Here is a 23,047-nt window from a genome sequence, read left to right as displayed (position 1 = left end):
AGCAGCAAATCTTTATTGAGAATCTGCTATTAGGAGGGTCTTACGCTACTTGGTCAGTCATTCCTCTCTATCAGTTCCAGTGGGAGTGCTGCACAAAAAACAGTAGCAAACTGAAAATCAGAGTGCTGCTTTATGAGCAGGAACTTAAAGGAAAGGTACAATCAGGTGGCTCTCTGGAAGAAGGCTAGGTGAAAGCAGGTAGTTTAAGCCTAAGGGTGCCTCCTAACCCTAAATCTAAATCTTGGCCTTAGCATTCACAGTGGTATCTTCATTTTTGGAAGTATGTTGGTAGAGGAGAGAGGAAGCTTCACCTTGCCATCTTGTTGTGAGCCACACAGTGTACTCTGTGTGTGTGTGTGTGTGTGTGTGTATTTTAAGTGGTTCCTTGCCCAGCATAGAGCTTGAACTCATGACCCTGAGATCAAGAGTCACTTGCCATACCAACTGAGCCAGCCAGGGACCCCTGCACCTTGCTGTTTTCTGTTATAAAACTTTATATGGTGATTTGTAATTGCCTACTTAATTACTTTTTCTTCCAGTGGATTGTAACCTTTTGTGGGAACAGGGAATCTGGTGTATCTTGCCCACTATTATAGCCTCTGGTGCTTAGTCTATTCCCTAGCACATGGTAGGTGTTGAATTAATAAAGAATGAGTGGGAGTTTGTCATGCAGTATAAGGAACAGAAGATTACACTGCGTAACAGTATTCCAACAGGTAGGGAATGCTTGCCTAACATGTTAAATACATTCTTCCAGACGTAGATCACATTCTTGTGCTCTAGGAAGCCTTCTTGGACCTCACTTCATTTCCTGTACCCTTACTGCACTTAAGAAGCGTTCTGTGGCCAGACTCTTATTTTAATTAACCTTGCATTATGATTTTTTTTCTCATCATTATTTTTTATACAGATGCCTTCTTATCACTTTAATGCTAGCTCCTTCTTTTCTTTTTTGAATGCCCATTCCACACAAATATGGTGCTAGGTGTTGTACATATTTTATTATCCTATTCAATCTTTTCAACAGCCTGGCATAATTGACAAAGAAGGAAATTGAGACTTAAAACTTGTCCAAGGTTGTACAACACTTTCTGGCTCCCTCCAGAAGCTTGAGGCCTCTTCAGCTCTCTGCTGATTTTAACAGAACATATTACTTCAGTACAATTTATATGCTTTATAAAAGTCTTTTTAAACTTTCTAGACTGCCTCACAATTCCATCGTGGTTTTTTTGGAGTGTGTGTGTGAGTGATCAAAGGATCAAAATGCTAATCCTAGCACTTCTTGAGACTTCGGACTTAAACAGCAAAACTGATGAAATAGCTAACTTCAAATGTTGTGTTTTTAAGGCGAAAAATGAATGTCTAACTTGGTGATTAGTTTTATGATAAACTATTATTATAAAACCTTTTTATAGAGCACAGAGAAAAAGAAAGTTTTGTCATTGCTCAGAGAAAAAATATACTTATTCAAAATGTGCTAGGCATTCCTGTCTTGATGCTTCAAACATTAAGCTGTTCCCTGTAGCCTTGGAAACCATGACTTCTGAGTGCTTGTTTTTAACTATGGTTTTCTTTTTAATATAAGTAGATTCTGATGGTAGAAGAAAGTTGTCATGTGGAATTACTCTGTGGAGCCACTTGAATAGATTTGAAACATTGTTTATACATAAATAAATTCACCCTCTGAAAAATATTCTGAACCAGCACGTATGTGCTGGCATCTGCAAGGCAGCCCATATTTGATACTGAGTTTAGACTACTTCTAGGAGGTGGCGAAAAGGGGCCTCTGGTAGAAAGCAAATGGAAAAGGCAAGGTGTTGGGTATTTTTTCTTTGTTTGTTTTGCCTTTTAAATTTCTTTAAACCTTTCCTGGGAATTCATCAAAAGTTTCTTTTCAAAATGAATTTTTTGGTGAGATCCAGTTACCATGACTATATAAATGTTGGTGTTCATTTTACGATTTGGGGGATTTTGTCTTCCTTTTTTTAATGCTTTTTCCAAATGAAGAATTTGTATTATCAGTTTTATTCACTGCGACTGTCATATGTTGTTCATTCATTCAACGGCTGTTTATTATTCTTCTCCTAGTTACTGTACTAGTTATGTGCTGACAACACAAAAGTAGGTAACAGGGGTGTCTGGGTGGCTCAGTCGTTAAGTGTCCGTCTTCAGCTCAGGTCATGATCCCAGAGTGCTGAGATCGAGCCCTGCGTTGGGCTCCCTGCTCTGGAAGAGGCCTGCTACTCTTTCTCCCACTCCTTCTGCTTGTGTTTCCTGTTGCTGTGTCTCTCTCTGTCAAATAAATAAATAAAATCTTTAATAAAAAAAAGGTAAGTAAGATACTTTCGCAGCCTTCAAGATTTTAATTTTTGGGTTGTTCAGACACAGTACCTTGTAATAAATGCTCCGATAGTGTGCCTTGCTTGCTTCTCTGGGAACACTCCAGGGTGGTCATGGGAAACTTCCTGGAGGAAATGATTTTTTCTTCCCTTTTCTTTCTCTACCACCCTTTCTTCCATGACTTCTAAAAAATTAAATGCTATTTTTTTTACCCAAGTCTAAAATAAAGTTCTTTTTTTGCCTTACCCAACGCTGCCCCAGTCTCACTCCTTAGTATTAACTGCCTTTAACATTTCTTTTTCCTCTGTGATGGTTACTGTGAAGACTTGAAATAATATGCTTTGTTTCTGTTACTTGATGAATAAACTTTTTAGATAGTGACTTTTGGCTTTGGACAATGAAAGATGAGGACTTTCACACATTCACAGTATATGCCACCTTTCTTCCCTCCCTCTACCTCTATGTTTTATAACTTATCTTACTTATATTACTTATATTATTCTTACATTATCAGGTTTAAAAGAAAATACATTTTGCCAGTTACTATGATTAACTCTTATCTTGTCTATAGGATAACTGAAAATTGAGCCACAAAGAAATACTCTTCATAATATTACTATAGACAAAGTGTGACTGGTCTCATAGCAAAGGACTATAATTTTATGTTGTGTCTTAATACCAGAAGAATTTCCCAAGAGTTGGGATCTAGTGGATGGACTTTTTGTCCCCTCCCCCTTTTTTAAACACAAAGTCTTATTTCCTATGATTGGATATATGAATTCCAACACACTTTCTGAGAAGACTGTAGTATCTTGCTTGAAAATTGAAATAGTGTCTCATTTATTTGGTAGTATCAATTTCTAACAGCCTAGCAATAATCTAAAAGTAAGCATAAAAAGGGGCGCCTGGGTATCTCAGTCTGTTAAGTGCCTGACTCATGATCTCAGCTCAGATCTTGATCTCAAAGTCATGAGGTCGGGCTCTGTGTTGGGCTCCATGCCCAGCATGGAGCCTCTTCAAAAAAAAAAAAAAAGTGAGCATAAAAACCTACTAAGCTGCAAAAACATGTTTTTCTGAAAATAAATAAATTGGGAAAAAAAAAATAAAATAAAATAAAATGTAAAAAAAAAAAACAAAACAAAACAAAAAAACAACTTAATAAAATAAGAAATCCCTAAAGATAAAAAAAAAAAAAAAAAAACATCTCATCCCTACAAAGGTCTATATTTCATGCAGGGGAAGACTCCATAGGCCTCATTCAGAAACTGCTTACTTTGTTTTGTGTGCCATTCTACCAATTATGATGACTTAGTCTTCAGGTCCGTAGTTGAGTAAATTCTATAATTTAGTGATGCTGCTAGCAGGCACATTGTCCTGAGAAATATCATGTGAAACCCTTATAGAGAGAGGAAAGGCAGAAAAAAATTTAAAAGCTGACAGTAATCTTTTAAAGTATTCTGACAGAGGACTGTATGATACAGTGCAGTCACTTCTGTAGGCCTCAGGATCTTGCATGATGTTCATAATGATCCTTGATCTTGAAAAAAATGTATCATTCTTTTCATGGTACACATTTTCAGAAACTAGGGAAGTGAGTAATGCATTGAAGATATATACGTATTCCTATCCAAAATGGTCACGTTAAAAAATTGTTTTTGACAATTAAAAATGATAAGCATATGATAAGGTTATCTGGAAAGTTAATTTGCATGAGGGGTCTCCTGCAATGTCAGCAGGATTGTGTAGTTATTCTGTGTAGTGTATTTCTGATAATAATGGAAATAACTTTGTTAGTTACTGAAAGCTCAGTCTCTACAAAACTGCTACCATATGGATTATTACTGTAAAGCAGCTGTTGACCACATTGTGAAATATATCAGTTAGCAAAAAGGGCAGTTTTTTTTTCCCCTTTGGTGTGTTTGTCATGAATACATGGTTAAATGCTGTATCAGGGTCACTGGATTGACCTTTGTCTCCACAGAATAAGGGTTTAGACAGGCTGCCTTGTGGAGGAGATTGGGATACTGCTACTTTCTCCCCATACTCCTTTTATATTTTGAGTCTTTTATGTCTTTTTCCTTCAGAATATTTTCAAATTTATAGAACCATTGTAGAAGTAAAGAGCTTCTCCTCTCCTCCACCCATTTGAGAGTAAATTAGGAAGATGATCCAAATAAATGAGAGTGTATTTTCTAAAAATGATAACATTCTTTATAACCATAGTTTGACCATCAACATAAGTTAACACTGACACATTACTACCATATAACTCACACCCCATTCAAGTTTGTCCAACTGTCTCAGTATCTTTTGTAAGAAAAGGATTCCATCCAGGACCATACCTTGCATTTAATGGCCATGTCTATTCTCTGCCAGTCTGAACCAGTTCCTCTGTCTTTCCTTGACTTTCATGACCTTGGCATTTTAAGAGATTTTAGCCATTTACTTTGTAATATTACTTTGTAATATTCCCAATTTTGATTTGTCTGGTGTTACCTAACTGAAGAGATTCACATTACTTATTTTTTGATGGAATGTTATAGAAGTGATGTTGCATCCCGTCAAATGGTATACAATTTTCATTTACCTCATTATTTGTGATGCTAACTGTGAACACTTGCTCAGAGTGGTGTCTGCCAAGTTTCTCCTATGAAGTTCCCTTTTTGACTTGGCAGTCTATAAATATCTTGTATGGGAGGGTTAGATACATAAATATTTCATTTCTCATTAAATTTCATCCCTCGGTTTTAACATACTTTGATGTTTCTTGGCAGAATTAATTATTAATATGATGCTGATTATTTTCTGATTCCATCATGTCTTCTGTATTCATCAGTTAACATCCTACTATAAAGAGAAGTTGTCTCTTCCTCATGTATTTATCAGAGTGGACTCACGGATTCCTGTGTGATCCAGTGGATTATAATCTGTTAATGTAATTAGTTAATTTATCATTTAAAAAGATTTTATTTGTTTATTGAGAGTGAGGGGAGGGACAAAGGGAGAGAAGGAGAGAGAGAATCTGCAGACTCTGCTCTGAGCACATACCCCTACACAGGACTCGATCCCACAACCTTGAGATCATGACCTGAGCCAAAATCTTTGCATGTGTGGTAATTTTTGATTGGATGCCAGGCATTGTTAATTTTGTCTTATTGTTTGTTGGGTATGTTCTGATTCTATAAATATTCTTGAGATTTATTCTGAGATACAGTTATGTTCAACCGACTGAGCCACCCAGTGCCTCTGTTACTATAGTAATTTATTTTGATACTCACATTATTTCAGGTTTGGCTTATGGGAATGTTTTCAACTTGGCTTTTGTTTTCATTTAACCATATTAACCTTACTCTTTGACTATGTCCTTTTTTTTTTTTTTAAGGTTTTATTATTTATTTGACAGAGAGAGAGACACAGTGAGAGAGGGGACTCAAGCAGGGGGAGTGGGAGAGGGGGAAGCAGGCTTCCCTCTAGGAAGGGAAGCCTGATGCAACGCTCGATCCCAGGACCCTGGGATCATGACCTGAGCAGAAGGCAGACGCTCAACAGACCAAGCCACACAGGTGCCCCTTGCTTTTTTTTTTTTTTTTTTTTTTTTTTTTTAAGAAATATGACAGTGTTACCTTTTAATTGGGATGTTTGGACTCCTTTTAATTTACATTAATAACTTATTGCTGAGCTTAAATCTATCTTGCTCTCTGTACTCCGTTTGTTGCATTTGTTCTTTGTTCCCCTTTTCTCTTTATCTGCATAATTTTAGATTTTATTTCCTTTCTTGGCTCTGTTAACTTTTAAATTTTTGTTTTGTCATTTTAATGGTTGCTTTAGGGTTTATAATGTCCATCTTAAAGTAATAGCATACCATTTCACATATGGTATAAGGACTTCACATCAGTGCACATTTTTCTCTTACCAGCTTTTTGCTATTCTTATCACGTGTTTTACTTCTCCATGTTACCAACCCTACAACATATTGTTCTTTTTGCTTTAAACAGTTGATTATCTTCTACGGAAATTTAAAATAATAGCAGTCTTTATTTTTCCCCAAACAGTTACATTTCTGAGGCTCTTCATTTTTTCTGTATCTAGTATCATTTTCCTTATGCCTAAAGTATTTGCTTTTGTACTTCTTATGGTGTATATCTGCTGGTAATCGAACACTTTCACCTTTTGTATGTCTAAAACTATCTTAATGTTATATTAGTTTTTGTAGGATAGTTTAGCTGAGTATGGAAATCTAGTTTAAGGTGTTTTTCTTTGCTTGGTGTTTTGTTTTGTTTTGTTTTTTATTTCTTTAAATATGTTATTCCATGTCTTCTGGGTTACATTGTGTTTGTTCTCTTTTGTGTAATATGGCTTTTTCTCAGGCTGCTTTTAAGAGTTCCTCTTTATTATTTCTTTTTTTTTTTTTTAACTCTCTCTCTTCACAGATGACATTATTCTTTATATGGAAAACCCAAAAGACTCCACCCCCAAACTACTAGAACTCATACAGCAATTCAGCAACGTGGCAGGATACAAAGTCAATGTGCAGAAATCAGTGGCTTTCTTATACACTAACAATGAAAATACAGAAAGGGAAATTAGAGAATCGATTCCATTTACTATAGCACCAAGAACCATAAGATACCTGGGAATAAACCTAACCAAAGAGGTAAAGGATCTGTACTTGAGGAACTACAGAACACTCATGAAAGAAATTGAAGAAGACACAAATAGATGGAAGACCATTCCATGCTCTTGGATCGGAAGAATAAACATTGTTAAAATGTCTATTATTTCTATAAGCAATTTGATTATGATGTATCTTGGTATAGTTTTCCTTGTCCTTTTTATCCTTGGGATTTTTGCAGAGTTTTGGATCTGGATTTGTAGTGTTCATCAAATTTGGAAACTTTTCAGCCATTAATTTTTCACAAAAAAAAATTCTGTGTCTTCCTCCACTATTTTCTCCTTCTTGGACTACAGTTACATGTATATTGAGTCTGGTGAGGTTGTCTCACCAGTAACTGATGTTTTGTTTGTTTCTGTTTTTGTTTTCGTATTATTTTTTTCTCATTTTGAATATTTCCTATCCAAATATCCATAGACATTTAGTATATCTTCAGGTACTAATCTTTTCTTCTGTATTATCTAATCTGTTCATCCATCAAGAAAATTTTTTTTCATTTAAATTGTTGCAGTTTTCATCTCTAAAAGTTCTATTTGAGTCCTTAAAAAATTTTCTTGGTCTCTATTTTACATGTTCAATCTTTTCTCTAGCTTTTGAACATATGAATTATAGTTGTAATAACTGTTTTACTGGTCCTGTACTAATTGTATCATCTCTATTAATTCTTGGTCAGTTTTGATTGATTGATCTCTTTCTCTTCTTTCCTCTCCCTTTCCCTCCTTCTCTTTCTTTTCTCCCTCTTTTCTATCCATCCTCATCACCACTGCCTTCCTAGACTCATGTTGATTGATTGATTTTGCCATTCATTTTGTATTCAGTTTCCTGCTTTGCATGTGTGGTAATTTTTGATTGGATGCCAGGCATTGTTAATTTTGCCTTATTGTTTGTTGGGTATGTTTTGGTTCTATAAATATTCTCGAGATTTATTCTGAGATACAGTTATATTACTTGGAAAAATTTCAATCCTTTGACATCTTGCTTTTTAAGCTTTGTAAGTCTGGATTAGAATGTCATTTAGTCTAGGGTTGATTTTATGTACTACTGAAACAAAACTATGGCCCATGGGTTATGGGTCATACTCTGTCTGTGGGGAACAGTCATTCTTGGCCCTGTGCAATCTCTGCTTATTTTTCCTTCTAGTCTTTTTGAATATTTTTTTCTCTGGCTTTGTGTAGTTTCCTCCAATGATTCACTGATCAGTACACAACTGAAAACTTGAATGTGATCTTCTCCCGATCTCTGGAGTTTTCTGTGTGCAGCTTTCTCTTCTCTAGTACTATATGCTGAGAACTCTAGTACTTGTGGTTTCTCTGGAGTCCCAGCTTTTCTTTTCAATTCAGGGAGATGACCTTACTCTGTTGGGATCCCTTTCCTTTTGTGTCAGCCTGGAAACTTTCTGCAGACAATAAGGCTGGAGAAGTCATAGGGCTCACCTCATGTGTTTCCTTATTCTCAGCTTTTACTGTCTTTTCTTGCCTGACAGCCAGTGTTTTGAGAACCATTGTTTCATATATTTTCTTAGGTTTTTCTGGTCGTTTCAGTTGGGAGGGTAAATACCATTTGTATTACTCTGTCTTGGCAGAAGTAGAATAAGTTAGGCTGTGTCTAAGAATTTTGATGTCCTGTAGAACATTTTAGTGACTTTAGAGTAAGAACAAATATATATATGACTTTACACTCCTCTCTTGTGGAACACGTGGGCCTTATCTATTTCTGTGTTGTTTTCTCTGTTTGCCTTTGTTCCCATTCAAATTTGAACTGAAACAAATTTATGGAAGGCATACTATGGGCCAAGCACAGTAGGATGGGGATTTAAAAGATTAATAGGATGTCATCCCTTTCTATAGAGAACTCAGACCTTAGAGATGCTTAGAGAAGTTATAGAATATCCTCTAAATCACAGCTCTTAAATTGGTAGAACAGTGTTTGAACCAGATCTTTTGGTTTCCAGTTGAATGTCTTTTTACTGTAGCAAAGTGTCCTTATATAATTCCTTACACACATATTTAGTATACATATGTATCTGTATACATACATATATGCAGACATACATCCATGCATACTCTGTAGAACTCAGGAGGCCTGATGAATATATAGTCTAAAGACTATGAGGCTGTAAATTCTCACCCTATTTCAAATTGGTTTTTGCTTATCAGTGACTAAAAGACTTGTGAGGAGAGGCATTTGTGAGTGTGTGAGACTGGTAATAAACTAGAGGTCCAATGGGATGAAGAGGGAGGAAAAAGGAGAGTTGTGCTCGTTTATTTTTTTGGAACAGACTTCAAGAGTTATAAGTAGTAATATGCTGGTAGAAACATGTCTTTGGAGACACTGCAGTAACTTTGATTTGTGTCCAGTTAAAACTGCAACAGAGCTGCCAATCTAGAAGGAGTTCTGTATTTGCTCATTTTCTTCAGATAGTGGGCCAAATGGAGAAATTTGTTAAGCCAGTTCTGAAACATTATACTAAAATCCAAAAATGAGCAAAGTTAATCACGTGTATTGGCATTGGGGGGGTGTTCTATGAAAACCTTTCAGTTTCTGGGAGCAACATTTTTACTTTCTGGTACCAGCAATAAGACCATGTGTATGAGTGTAAGCAGCATGCAGATGTGACCAAGAGACCAACAAGGCAGGGTGGTGTAGAGGAAGAAGAAGTGAACTGGACGTTAAGAATCTTGGGCTTTGTCTCAGCTTTCTTTTTTTTTTTAAAGATTTTATTTATTTATTTGAGAGAGAGAGAGACAGTGAGAGAGAGCATGAGCGAGGAGAAGGTCAGAGAGCGAAGCAGACTCCCCATGGAGCTGGGAGCCTGATGTGGGACTCGATCCCGGGACTCCAGGATCACGCCCTGAGCCGAAGGCAGTCGTCCAACCAACTGAGCCACCCAGGCGTCCCTTGTCTCAGCTTTCTGACTGGTGTATCCTGACTGAGATTTTGAGCAAGTCACTTACACTAATTGGGGTTTCATTTTCATACAGAAAATGAGAGCATTGATTTAAAAGACCTCTAAAATAACTCTTAATACTAACATTATCATTATCATGATCCTTTGACTACAAAGATGGCCTTAACTGACCATGGGTCTATTACCTATTATTTCTGGAGCTAACATTTTAAAAAATTGCTTTATTATATCATCACGTTTTATTTTTCACTTCAAAGGTCATTACCCAACCTGATGGCCCATCTAATTCACAAAAACTTGGCCTAGGTTACTTTTGATGATTCCTAAAATATCAAGTCCTCCAGCAAAGATAGAGATTTGCCATTATTGAAGATAATTCAAATACTGTATAGTTTTATAGGCAACTCCCAAGAGTGCTTTGGACAGTGGCATTCTTGCTGGAATAAATACAGAAACATTAAGAGGATAATAATAATTAGGGACATAGCTAATACTGCAGTACTTTTCAAATGATAAAATGATAGATGCTTTAAAATCTTTAATCCTCAGAATAAACCTTTGAAGAATGTACCATTTTATCATCATTTTCCAGATGAGGCACAGAAGGTTAGGTAACCTGTATAAGGTCACATGGTTACTAAACAACAGAGGTGGGATTTGAGCCTCCACTGACACCACAGCCTATTCTCTTAACTAGTACACTATACCACACATTATAGTTATAAAATCCACATGTATCAAATTATTGTAGTTCCATAAATGGACAATATTCATTAATTGTAAAAGTTGTGCCCTAAAAATCAGTGACTTTATGATTATTTTTTCATTCCTATACATAATTATCATTTTAATTATCATAGATTCTGATTGAGAGGCTTCAAGAATGAGTTATTTTTTAAAAAGCAGCTCAGGTGATTCTGATGAATACCCTCACAATGAATTATTGGGTCATCTCTGGATTGTCTGCCAGTCTGAACTGTTTGTTACCATTCATTTAACAAAATGAGTTCGCACCAAAGTTTTCAGCTATGTCCTTAGACATACATTTTAATTCAGCTGACATTTTTTTGCAAGAAGTTTTGCTCTCCTGGGTATTACCCCAAAGATACAGATGTAGTGAAAAGAAGGGCCATCTGTACCCCAGTGTTTATAGCAGCAATGGCCAAACTGTGGAAAGAACCAAGATGCCCTTCAGCGGACAAATGGATAAGGAAGATGTGGTCCATATACACTATGGAGTATTATGCCTCCATCAGAAAGGATGAATACCCAACTTTTGTAGCAACATGGATGGGACTGGAAGAGATTATGCTGAGTGAAGTAAGTCAAGCAGAGAGAGTCAATTATCATATGGTTTCACTTATTTGTGGAGCATAACAAATAGCATGGAGGACATGGGGAGTTAGAGAGGAGAAGAGAGTCGGGGGGAAATTGGAAGGGGAGGTGAACCATGAGAGACTATGGACTCTAAAAAACAATCTGAGGGGTTTGAATTGACAGGTGGGCGGGAGGTTGGGGTACCAGGTGGTGGGTATTATAGAGGGCACGGATTGCATGGAGCACTGGGTGTGGTGAAAAAATAATGAATACTGTTATGCCGAAAATAAATAAAAAATAAATTAAAAAAAAAAGTTTTGCTCAATGAAGAAAACACCATTCATGGATTTACTCTGCAGAAGTAAACTCCATAAAAATGCTTTTCTCGCTTTACTATTGTTATCTATGCATACCCAAGCATTTGATGGAGACCAGCTCTCTCTGTTCAGATTTTTGCTATTATATACACTTTGACATATCTTTATTGTTAATTTCCCTGGATTAGAACTTTTCTGACAAGACCTAAAAACAAACAAACAAACAAAACAACAACAACAACAAAAAACACACAAAAACAGAAAAAAACCCTTACATGTGTCATCTCTTCAGTAAAGCCTCCTTTAAAGTTAGTCATTATAATCACTGCATCTGTCATCTTCTCCCTTGAACCTTTTTCTTTTTTTTTTTTTTTTTTTTTTTTGGTCCAGAGTTAAGATTAAAATTAAGGAAATACCATTTTCCACCATTGAGTAATTTAAAAATTTTTCATTTTACCCTAAAAGTCATAGTCCACAAGAATATCACATTGCTAAAACCTCAGAACCAAGTGGAAAGTCTTTATGAACCCTTGCATTGGTCTGTCTGATGACCACAAGCCTGAAAATTCAGAATCCTAGAAAATGTGGCCTATGTCTGTACCCATGTAATTTCTCAGGAGGAGGTGAAGAGGGTAAGGCTTGATCTTAAAAGATCAGAACAGTAAAAACAAATGGACTTATTGTGGTGATCTTTTTGCAGTATATGCAGATATCAAATCATTATGTTGTACACCTAAAATGCATGTAATGTTATGTCAGTTATACCTCAATTTAAAAAAATATTTAATCAAACATAACAATTTCCTTTTAAATACTGTTCTCCCAAAAGCCAATTAGTTGAAGGATATGATTTAAATTACAATTTCAAAATTGATTTTAAAAGCCATACAGTGTATATGAAGCACTTACAAAGTGTGTACCTCTTTGATACAGTGGGGGAGAGGATACAAGAGAAGAAGGCATGAGGTTTATTGTCCTTCTAGTTGAATAATATTTAGTGCTTGGAAAAACTAGTGTGAAGACAGGCATAATCAAGTGCTGAACTTTGTGGTACATATAGGAGTTGAATGAAAGAATACATAAGATACTTAGTATCTTTATTTTTGTGAGCATTAAAACAGACTTAGAAAAGAAGAAGCTGGTGTGATTTTTCTGAAGTCTTCAAAGGGGAGGAATAAAGAAAGTTCTCTGGTTAGAAGAGATCTGAGGGTCTGTAAAGAGGTATAAGACCATATAATAAAAATAGAGAAGGAGATAAATAGAGTAGAAAGATTCTACAGGAGCAGAAGAATCATCTTGAGATTATACAGATGGCAGAACATAGTGAAATTCACATGGAGAAACATTAATTTTGTGGAAGAGGCTGTGTGGAGGCAGTGGATTATTTTTAAAGAGGCCTGTGAGTAATGAGATTTAATCAGTATTTTCAGAATGAATGTATACTAGTTCAACTACATTCCTCTTGCCCCATCTTTCTCATGATCAAAGATGAAAATTTATAAACTGGCTAACCAGGGTTAAAGATGCGAGATCTATGACTGTGAGCCCAGCAAAACCAAACAGTGCATTCGTGCACATATATTTTTTTACTGCATTGGTACAGTGGTTTCATAAATTGAAACAATTAGTCTGCTTGGTATATCATATAAAGTTAATGGAAAAGGCGTTTTAGATTATGCATGCTGGTCTTGAATATGGTTACTTTACTGAAGACTTTTAATCTAACAGTTTTTAACTGACTCTCTTGGGTATATTATATAGATAATTACATCTTTTGCAACCAGTAACAGTTTTGTCTCTTATTTTCTAAATGTATACCTCTTATTTCTTAAAATTTATTATGATTGACTAAGTCTTCCACGGTGAGTATTCTATTGTAACATTATAAGAACATCCCCAAACTTAGTAGTTTAAGACAATTTATTATCCTCAGATCCTCAAAGTTCTCTGGGATGACTTGAGCATAGCCTGGGTGGTTTTGACTTGAGGCAGTTGCAGTCAAATGGCAACAGTGGGTGAAGTCATCTGAAGGGTTGGACATACGGATATTCACTGACATGTTTGGTGCCTTAGGTGGAATGGCTGGAACAGTGGAGAGTGGCCAACTCTGTCTTCTTTTCCTTTAAGGAGCTTCTCTATGTGACCAACTTGGGCTTCCTCACATATGGCATTGTCAGGGTAGTAAGATTTCTTACTTGGAAGCTGGTTTCCCCCAGGATGAGTATTGAGAGAGAGGATGTAGAAGTTTGTAGGCCAATTAAGGGCTATGCCTAGAACTAGCAGAGTTACTTTTGCTGTACTGTATTTATCAAAACACTCATAGGGCCTGCCTAGATTCAAGGAATAGAGAAATAGATTCCACCTCTTGGTGGAGAAATATTAAGGCAACATTGCAGAAAACCAGGTAGGGTGGGAGGTCTTTTTGTGGTCCTACACAGAAAATTTAGTTTGCCATGGAGGATATCCTTCATATTCTGGTAGTTGACCATTGAGTACCTTGTATGCTAGATTTTTCTGATAGGTTCCTTTTATCAAGTAAGAACATTTCAGGGTACCTGGGTGGCTCAGTCACTTAAGCATCTGACTCCTGATTTTCTGCACGTCATGATCTCAGAGTCATGGGGATTGAGCCCCGCATTGGGCTCTGTACTCAGCATGGAGTCTGCTTGATATTCTGTCTCTCCTTCACCCTCTGCCCCTCCCCCAACTTAGGTGCACGCACATGCTCTCTCTCTCACTCTTGGATAAAGTCTTAAAACAAGGAATGTTTCTATGCCTAGTATAAGGATTTTACTCAGTAACAAATCTAATTTTTCTTATTTTTTTTCTATTAATAAACAACTACACAGGCTTGATATTAAACCTTCTGTAATCATGGGATAATTTTGCTTGCTTATGATATAATTTTTAATTAGGTTAGGTTTAGGTCAGATTTGCTAATGTTTTATTTAGTATTTTGCAATTCTTTACGATTGAGGCAGGCATATAGCTTTATTTTTAGTGTGTTCTACTTACCCAAATCAAAACTAGTAAGAGCTACCCCAGCCTAAAATGAATTGAGAGGCTCTCTGTATTTTCCCATGATTTGAAACAGTTTATATAATTTAGGTTTAGGTGGTAGTTCTCACCCATAAATCCATCAGGGCCTGCAAACCCTCCGCCTCCTTTTGGTTACCTTCCCAATTTCTTTGTGGTTATTGATCTATTCAGGCTTCAACTGCTTGTTGAGGCAACTTGGTAATTTATTGTTTTCCAGAAAATCATTTACTTTTGCTGGCTTTTTTAGTTTATTGGCATAAAGTTCTATATAGTATTCCTTTTAATTTTTAAAACTTTGCCCTTAGTGTAGTTTGTTCTCTTTCTTGTTTCTAATTCTGAGGTACTTTTATATGTACTTCCTCAAGTATGTTTATTGTACAATGAATATATTTTAAATTAAACTTGCATTTTAGCACATGGATGGTATTACGAAAAAATCTGGGAATGATTTAGCTTGCTCTTATGCCAAATGTGGTTCTTCTTGCCTGAAACGAGTTATTCAAGATGTAAATTAGAAATCTGAAGAGTTGATTATTGTTCTGTAACTATTGCTACATCAGTGTTGTTTGTTCTTGAGGATACATCTTACTTAGACCTGACATACTCATTATCACATGCTTTCACACCACCTGACTCTCCTCAGTAGAACTTGCCCACCCACGATGCTACCATTTACTTTTCCATGAGAGTGTTAATTTCATAAGTAGTAATAGTGTTCTGTCTTATTTGATGCCATTGCCATGAGACGATGTGTTCTTCTCAACTATGCGTATGGTCTAGACGGAGGAATGTAGAAGTAGGCTTTGGGGTAGATTTCTGGTCTTTTGGGAAACTATCATATTTAATAAACCCATCAACAAGTATTTGAGTGAGTCCCATGTGCCCAAGACTGCTGTAGGTGCTGTGGAAATGCAAAAGATTTCTCAAGCATTTAAAGTCCACAGTAATTTGGGTCTGATCACCCTTCTCAGACTGTCTCTTATGACAGCGCTCTCATGGACCCTTTGCTTTAGCACACCACCTGCTTCCTGTTGTGAACATGCAGTGCACTCTGCTCTTTTAATGATTTTGAAAAGCTAGTCTCAGGACTAGAAATGACTGTTCTCTTGCATACAGTTGTTCTACCTACCTTTTGATCAGATTGAAGTAAATCCCTTCCCCTTTAGTGAACCGTTCAGAAGAACAAGTTACCTCAGACTGATGTTTCCATTTTGAAAGGATAATTAGATTTTTAGATCCAGACAATATCTCTAGGAAGGTGTGTGACAATCTATGTAATGAAACCTTTAGGGACAAAATGAAGAAGTATAATCTGGATGATAGTAAAAAATAAGAAGATTTATAACTGCTTATTTTCAACATAGAGGGAAATTTCTAATGGCATGATACAGGGCTCTGTTTTTGTCTAGTCTTTATGAACATGACCATTCATTCAGGTATTTACTTGCCAAATGTTCATTGAGTACTATATGTTGGAAACTGTGCAGTATGCCAGGGATAATGGTGAACTAGGGAAATATACTTCCCTTTATGATATTACAATCTAAGCATTTGAACAAAGATACAGAAAGCACATGCAAAGTTACAAATTTAGCAGTGTTAATGTGGAGCTTATAGAGATGGCGATTGCTTTGTGTAACAAAGTCAGTATATAGATCTCTGAGGGCTGGAAAGTACACTATATATATATATATATATATATATATACACACACACACACACACACATGTGTATTCAGCCCATCTTAAATTCCAAGATGAAATTTAATTGGGATAAGAATATAGCCTTATACTTGAGTCCCAAGTATTAGAAGAGGAAGGCATGACATATGGGCACAGCCTAAGCAAAAAAAGGATATAGAACCTTAAGTCAGTAGTTAATCAGTGTTAATAATCAGTGAAATATGACTGCTAGGAAAATTCAGGCTATGTTGATCGGCATTTAATATCTAGAATGAGAAATGATAGACCTTTGTTCCAGGCAGACATATCTGAATTCCTAGATTCCATTATAAAAATCATACTTTAAAATGGAATTTGACAATTAAAAATTTGTATTCTAGTATTATGTGATTTGCAAACTTTGAAAAAAAAATAGTTCTCAAGGTATTTTTCCAGGAGTTTTTCTATGCTTGATACACTTATAGGAAAACATGAGTAAATTTATGAGTCAACATTTCATCCAATCTAGGAGAAACAGAATCAGATGAAATCTTAAAATAGTCATCTGTTATTTATTGAGTGTCTCCTATGCTTTGAGGGTTTAAATGTCTGCTGTGCTTCTGGGCTCCTTCCTATTCCTGAGGGAAGGAAGAGAAGAAATATGTATTGAAGGTCCGTAGCAGGTACTATGAGGAAGCTCATATGAGGATATATACTAATAAGATATAGGACTGTGTTTTCAAGGCGTATGGAATCCAGTGCTGCAGGGCAAGACAGTAAGATTATTACATGATCTGGACTCCAGATAGAGCCACGCTTCCAGGGTCAATGAAGAAGACCACAAATCAGATAAGGGTATAGCCTTAGCAAATGTTAACTACTAAATATGCCTGGACTTTCACCCGAGTTTTTCCTCTCCTAGAGGAATTTCTGGGTCTGTTCTGTACTGGGAGGAAGAAGGGAGACAGATAGCTATCTCTTTCTCTTCTTGCAAAGCTACTAATTCAGTCAGATTTGGATCCCTCCCTTGTGCCTCCCTGGTAACCTTAACTACCTCCTAAAAACCCAGTCCCCAAATACTGTCACTTTAGGAGTTAAGGCTTCAACATATGAATTTGGTGGGGGGGGGGGATGCAGTTCAGTTTATAACACCAGCTTATCTCCCTTTTGATTAACTAAAAGTCAGGATTTCGGACTTTAATTATATCTTCCAAATACCTTCACCTTATAAAGTAGCATAATCTTGGGAGTAATATCCTATCATAGTCATAGGTCCTGCTAACATGCATGAGGAGGGGATGATACTGGGCTAGTATACCAGGGGCTGGGAATCTTGGTGGCATCTTGGAATTCAGCCTGCTGCAAAGGTAGTAGGGTAGAAAGCAGTAGCAGATTTAGATCAGGGATAAGGGCTGTTGTGAGTAGAATGATAGAAAAAGCACACAGCAACCTGGAATGGTAGGAGCATTAAACTGGGACCTGTGTATTTAGAAGGTTCAGCCAAACAGTGTATCTGAGAAAAAAAGGACTTTGGAAACTTTTTAAAAAATTAATTTAACATGTAAAGTATTACTGATATTGAAGTTTGTTGGGGAGATGATGGCAAGATTGGTTTAGGAATGATAGGTTTATGGGTAGAAGATAGGTAACAGTGAAAACCCATGGGCTTTGGACTTAGACAAACCTGGTTTTGAATACTGATTCTGGCACTTAACTGGCTTCTTACATGTAGAATGAGAATGATAATGTATGAAGTTTATGGATTGTTACGAAGGTTAAATGGAATATTACATTTCAGGTTTTTAGCCCAGTGCCTGGCAACATAGTAAGCACTAAATAAATGTTTATTCATTCAATTATTTATTAAATATGTAAATATGTATTATGTGCCAGATGTTCATTTTGGCCTCAGGATTTTAATAATATTAAATACCAAATTTTGTGCCTGAGCTAGATTTTATTTGACTTTGAATTTCCAGGCTAAAACAGTTGAGTGTTAATTTGTATGTAAATAGCCACATTATACATTCCATAGTATGGAATGTTCTCAAGCAAAGAGACTAATGTGCCAGTAGTCAGCCTACTTATTGATACACTAAAGAGTTGGAAGGTCTCTTGGACCCCATTTCATTGTTTTGATTTTTTTAATAGTCCATCATTAGGGCACCTGGGTGGCTCAGTGGGTTGAGCCTCTGCCTTTGGCTCAGGTCATAATCTCAGGGTCCTGGGATCAAGGCCCACATTGGGCTCTCAGCTCACCAGGGAGCCTGCTTCCCCCGCCCCTCACCTGCCTCTCTGCCTACTTGTGACCTCTCTCTCTGTCAAATAAATAAATAAAATCTTTAAAAAAAAATAGTACACCATTTAAAAAAAATTTATTTATTTGACAGACAGAGATCACAAGTAGGCAGAGAGGCAGGCAGAGAGAAAGGGGGAAGCAGGTTTCCTGCTGAGCAGAGAGCCCGATGTGGGGCTCAATTCCAGGACCCTGGGATCATGACCTGAGCTGAAGGCAGAGACTTTAACACACTGAGCTACCCAGGCGCCCCCCAAATAGTACACCACTAAAATGTGTGTTTGGGGAGGAGTATTGTCCTGGCAATGTTCCAAATGGATTGAGTAGGGCAGAGATTAGAAAGAGGGAGGGAGGCCTCTTTTTTTTCTTTTTTAAAGGTAGACTCCGGCCAGCTTGGAACCCAATGCAGGTCCTGAACTCAGGACCCTGAGATCAAGAGTCAGACACTTAACCCACTGAGCCACCCAGGAGGCCTTTTTTTAATGCCAAGCTGGGGTGCCTGTAGTGGGAATAAGGAAAAGGAAATGTTGAGTTAAGAGCATAGGGGAAGAAGAATCAACAGATTTAGGTACTGACTAGGAGAGAGGAGAGGGAGGGAAAAGACTGGTGTAATGTGATATTGCTGCCAGTTAACCCTTCCAGAGCAGTGTGGTAATTCATGACTTTCACGGTGTCTAGATCTTTATCATTGATGGAAAGTGTTATAAACATGACTAGAAGCGCATATGTGTTAACTTTCTCTAGGTGTATTACATAATGATAGGAACTATATAGACAAACACTAGCTGTTAGAGAACCTAGAATATCTAAAACATTTTGTGTATGTAGAGATGAAGAAAGGAAAAGTGGTTAGGTATGGCTGCATTAGACAGCACTAATCTTTTAAGTTACAGATTTGTAGATTGTAATATTTCTAGTTGTCTCCAAGGGAATTTAGTCACAGCTATGGATCAAAGCATCAGTAATTACAACATAAATGAGAACTGGTTTATCTCTGTTAGTCTGTGAGAGGAGAAACACGGAGTACTGGGTGGACTGTGTTGCTGGTTGGGGCAAAGTCCTTCGTCTTTAAATCCTGTTCTCTCACACAAGATTATTGACAGGTGCAACATGCATAATGATGTGGGTGATATCAGACTAGCATAGAGCTTGATAAGGCAGGCATTCTGGAGACTCTTTGGTCAGATAAGCTACAATAATACTGACCAGGTGACAGGGTTACCTTTGGTACAAAGGAGAGAAGGAGAGATGGAATTGAGAAGAACAAGTGTAGAAACTGAGAAGCCAGTCAGCAGGGTATTGGCTAGTTGAAAGTTGACTGTGGCAGTGGACTTGGAGAAAGGAGAACAGATTTCAGATAGCTTTAATCAAGCTCTTGTTGCTAAATCTGTAGATTTAGGTTAGTTGATGTTAGGACAGTGGTCATTCTGTCTTGAGATGTTCTGTTCCTTGGACTGCTGTAACATCAACTTTCCCAGCTGTTCTTCTACTTCTCTGGACATTCTTGGTCAGAATTCTTTGCAGCTTTTAATTTTTTTTTTCTAATCCCTTAAATATTGATGTTCCTCAGGATTCTGTTCTAGGCTCTGTTCTCTTTCATTCTCACAGTCTTCCAGAATGATCTCATTCACTTTCATAACATTAATAACCATCTGTGTGCTAATGATTGCCACATTTTTGTCTCCAGCCAAGATCAGTCTACTAAGCTCCAGACTCTTACATTCAAGTCATATTCAACACCTCCTTTTGGATATTACACAGGCACCTCAAACTGAAGGTAGAATATCTTTTCAAACTGCTTATTCTGTATTCCCCACCTCAATAAATAACTTCACCATTTTCCTGATTCCCCAAGCTGTATACCAACTATCATTTTCCCCTTTTTTTCTTTGCAGTATAATTTATATACAGTAAAATGCAGGGAATTTAAGTGTACAGTGTGATGAGTTTTGACAAATGTACATACCCATGTTGTCGTCATTCAATCATGGTATAGAATATATTCCATTATCCAGAAAATTTCCGTATACCCCTTTGCCAATCATTCTTACACCCTTACTCCTACCCCTGACTGAGTTAAACCCTTTTCTTATTGCCTCTTCATTATTAGCTTTTCCTGTTCTGAAACTTCTTATAAATGGAATCATATGGTGTACTCTTTCAGTTTCTGACTTTTTTTTTGTTCAACATACAGTTTTTGAAATTTATCTAGGTTATTTTATAGATCAGCAGTTTATTTATTTATTGCTGAGTGATAATTCTGTGCATATACCATAATTTCCTTACCCAGTATCTTATTGATGAATGTTTGAGTTGTTTCTACTTTTTAAAGTCCTGAATAAAGCTTTTAAGGAATAGCCTTATGGAAGTCTTTTGTGGTCACATGCTTTTTATTTTATTTATTTATTCTTTTATTATACTTCAGAATGGAACTACCTGCTCATATGATAGATAGTATGTTTAGTTTATTGAAAATTGCCAAGCAGTTCTTCAATAGTTATACAGTTTTACAGTCCTATTAGCAATGTTTGAAAGCTCAGCTTTTCTACTTCTTGCCATCATTTGGTATTGTCATTTTGAAAATTTGAGCAGTTATAGTGTGTTTTGAGATATGCTTTTGATTTTAATTTTTAAATCCATCATGAATAGTGAAACACCATTTCATGTTATTGGCCATTTTTATATCCTTTGTGAAGTGTTTATTCATATATTTTGATAACATTTTTTGGGTTTTATTTTTATCATTGATTTGTAAGATTCTTTGTGTATTATAAATATAAATCCTTTGTCAGATTATCTATATAGAATATATATACACACACACACACACATATAACATTTTTTCCCTGTTCTCTGTCTTGATTTTTACTTTTTGCTGTAATACCTTTTAATAAGTAGAAGTTTCAAATGTTGCTATAATATGTTATATCAGTTTCTTATTTTATGAATAATACCTTTTGTTTCCTGTTTAGAGAATCTTTGCTTAATCCAAGGTCATGAGGTCATGAATACAGTTTCTACATGTTACTCTAGAAGCTTTATAGTTTTAGATTTTACATTTAGTTTTTGATCTATTTCAGTTTAACTTTTTGCATATGACGTGAAGTAGAGATTTAGGTTCATTTTCTCCCCATGTCAAAATCCGTTATTTCAGTGTCATTTGTTGACAAAATTTTTCTTTCCCTTATCAGAAAATAGATTTATTTTATATAATGGGTTTGTTTCTATACTCTGAATTCTGTTTCATTCACCTATTTGTTTAGACTTCTGTAACTACTACTTTATAAACTCTAGCTTTGTGATAAGTCATAAAATCTGGTAGTGTAAGCTTCAACTTTGTTTTTCTTTTACATTTTCCTGGCTATTCTAGGACTTTTATATTTGTATATTAACTTTAGAATCAGCTTGTCAGTTAAAAGAAGAAAGACTGCAGGGGTTTGGCTGGGATTTTTTTTACTCTGGATAGATTTAGGGGAGACTAGACTTCTTAACAACACTGAATCTTCCAACCCATATAATTGTTACATGTTTCCATTTGTTAGGGATTTTAAAATTTCTCTCAACAATATTTTATAGTTTTCAGTGCGTGGGCCTTGGACATCTTTCATTAGTGTTACCTAGTATTTGTTTATATGATATAAAAATACCATTAAGTTTTTATATATTAATCTGGAATCTTGCAGTCTTGCTTAAGTTATTTATTAGTTTAGTTATGGACACCTTTCCTTGCTTCTGATCTAATATTAGCTGTAGGTTTTTTCATTTAAGTCCTTCTTTTGTATTAGCTGTAGATTTTTTAAAAATAAATTCTTCATCAGAGTAAGGTCTCTCTCTCTCTTTTTTTTTTTTTTTTAAAAGATTCTCGGCCTTTTGGCTAAGATCAAGTGTCAAGATTTTATTTATTTATTTGACAGAGATCACAAGTCAGCAGAGAGGCAGGCGGGGGTGGGGAGTGGGGGTGTGAAGCAGGCTCCCTGATGAGCAGAGAGCCTGATGTGGGGCTCAATCCCAGGACCCCGAGATCATGATCTGAGCTAAAGGCAGAGGCTTAACCCACTGAGCCACCCAGGCGCCAAGCTCTCCTTTTCCCTTAGTTTGTCCAAGGTTTTTTGGTTTTGCTTTTAATCACTAACAAGTATTGAATTTTATCAAATGCTTTTTTGGGGGCATCTTTTGAGATAGCCATATTTTTCTTCTTTATTTTGTCATTATTGATTTTCAAATGGTAAATTAACCTTGTACTCTTCAAATAAACCTATTTGAGCAAGACGTGTATTATCCTTTTGATACATTGCTGGATTTGATTTGCTAACATTTTTTAAATGATTTTTGCATTTATAGTCATGTGTGGTACTTGTCTTTTCTTGTCATGTTCTTGTCATGTTTTGGTACAAGGATTATACTGGTCTTATAAAACAAATTGAGAAGTGTTTCCTCTTCTTTGAAAGATTTTGTTAAAACTAGTATAATACCAGTGAAGTTCTCTGAACCTAGAGT

The 23,047-nt window shown here is 36.2% G+C and overlaps 1 protein-coding gene across 1 annotated transcript in view; it reads left to right on the top strand.

The window, feature by feature from the left end:
• The window catches only part of UVRAG (UV radiation resistance associated), a 305,816-nt gene that overhangs the window by 109,820 nt on the left and 172,949 nt on the right, over positions 1–23,047 (top strand). The gene's annotated exons all lie outside the window — the stretch shown is intronic.

The sequence above is a fragment of the Neovison vison genome, chromosome 7, assembly GCF_020171115.1.
Source record: "Neovison vison isolate M4711 chromosome 7, ASM_NN_V1, whole genome shotgun sequence".
NCBI lineage: Eukaryota > Metazoa > Chordata > Mammalia > Carnivora > Mustelidae > Neogale > Neogale vison.
This window is presented reverse-complemented; position numbering and strand designations above follow the sequence as displayed.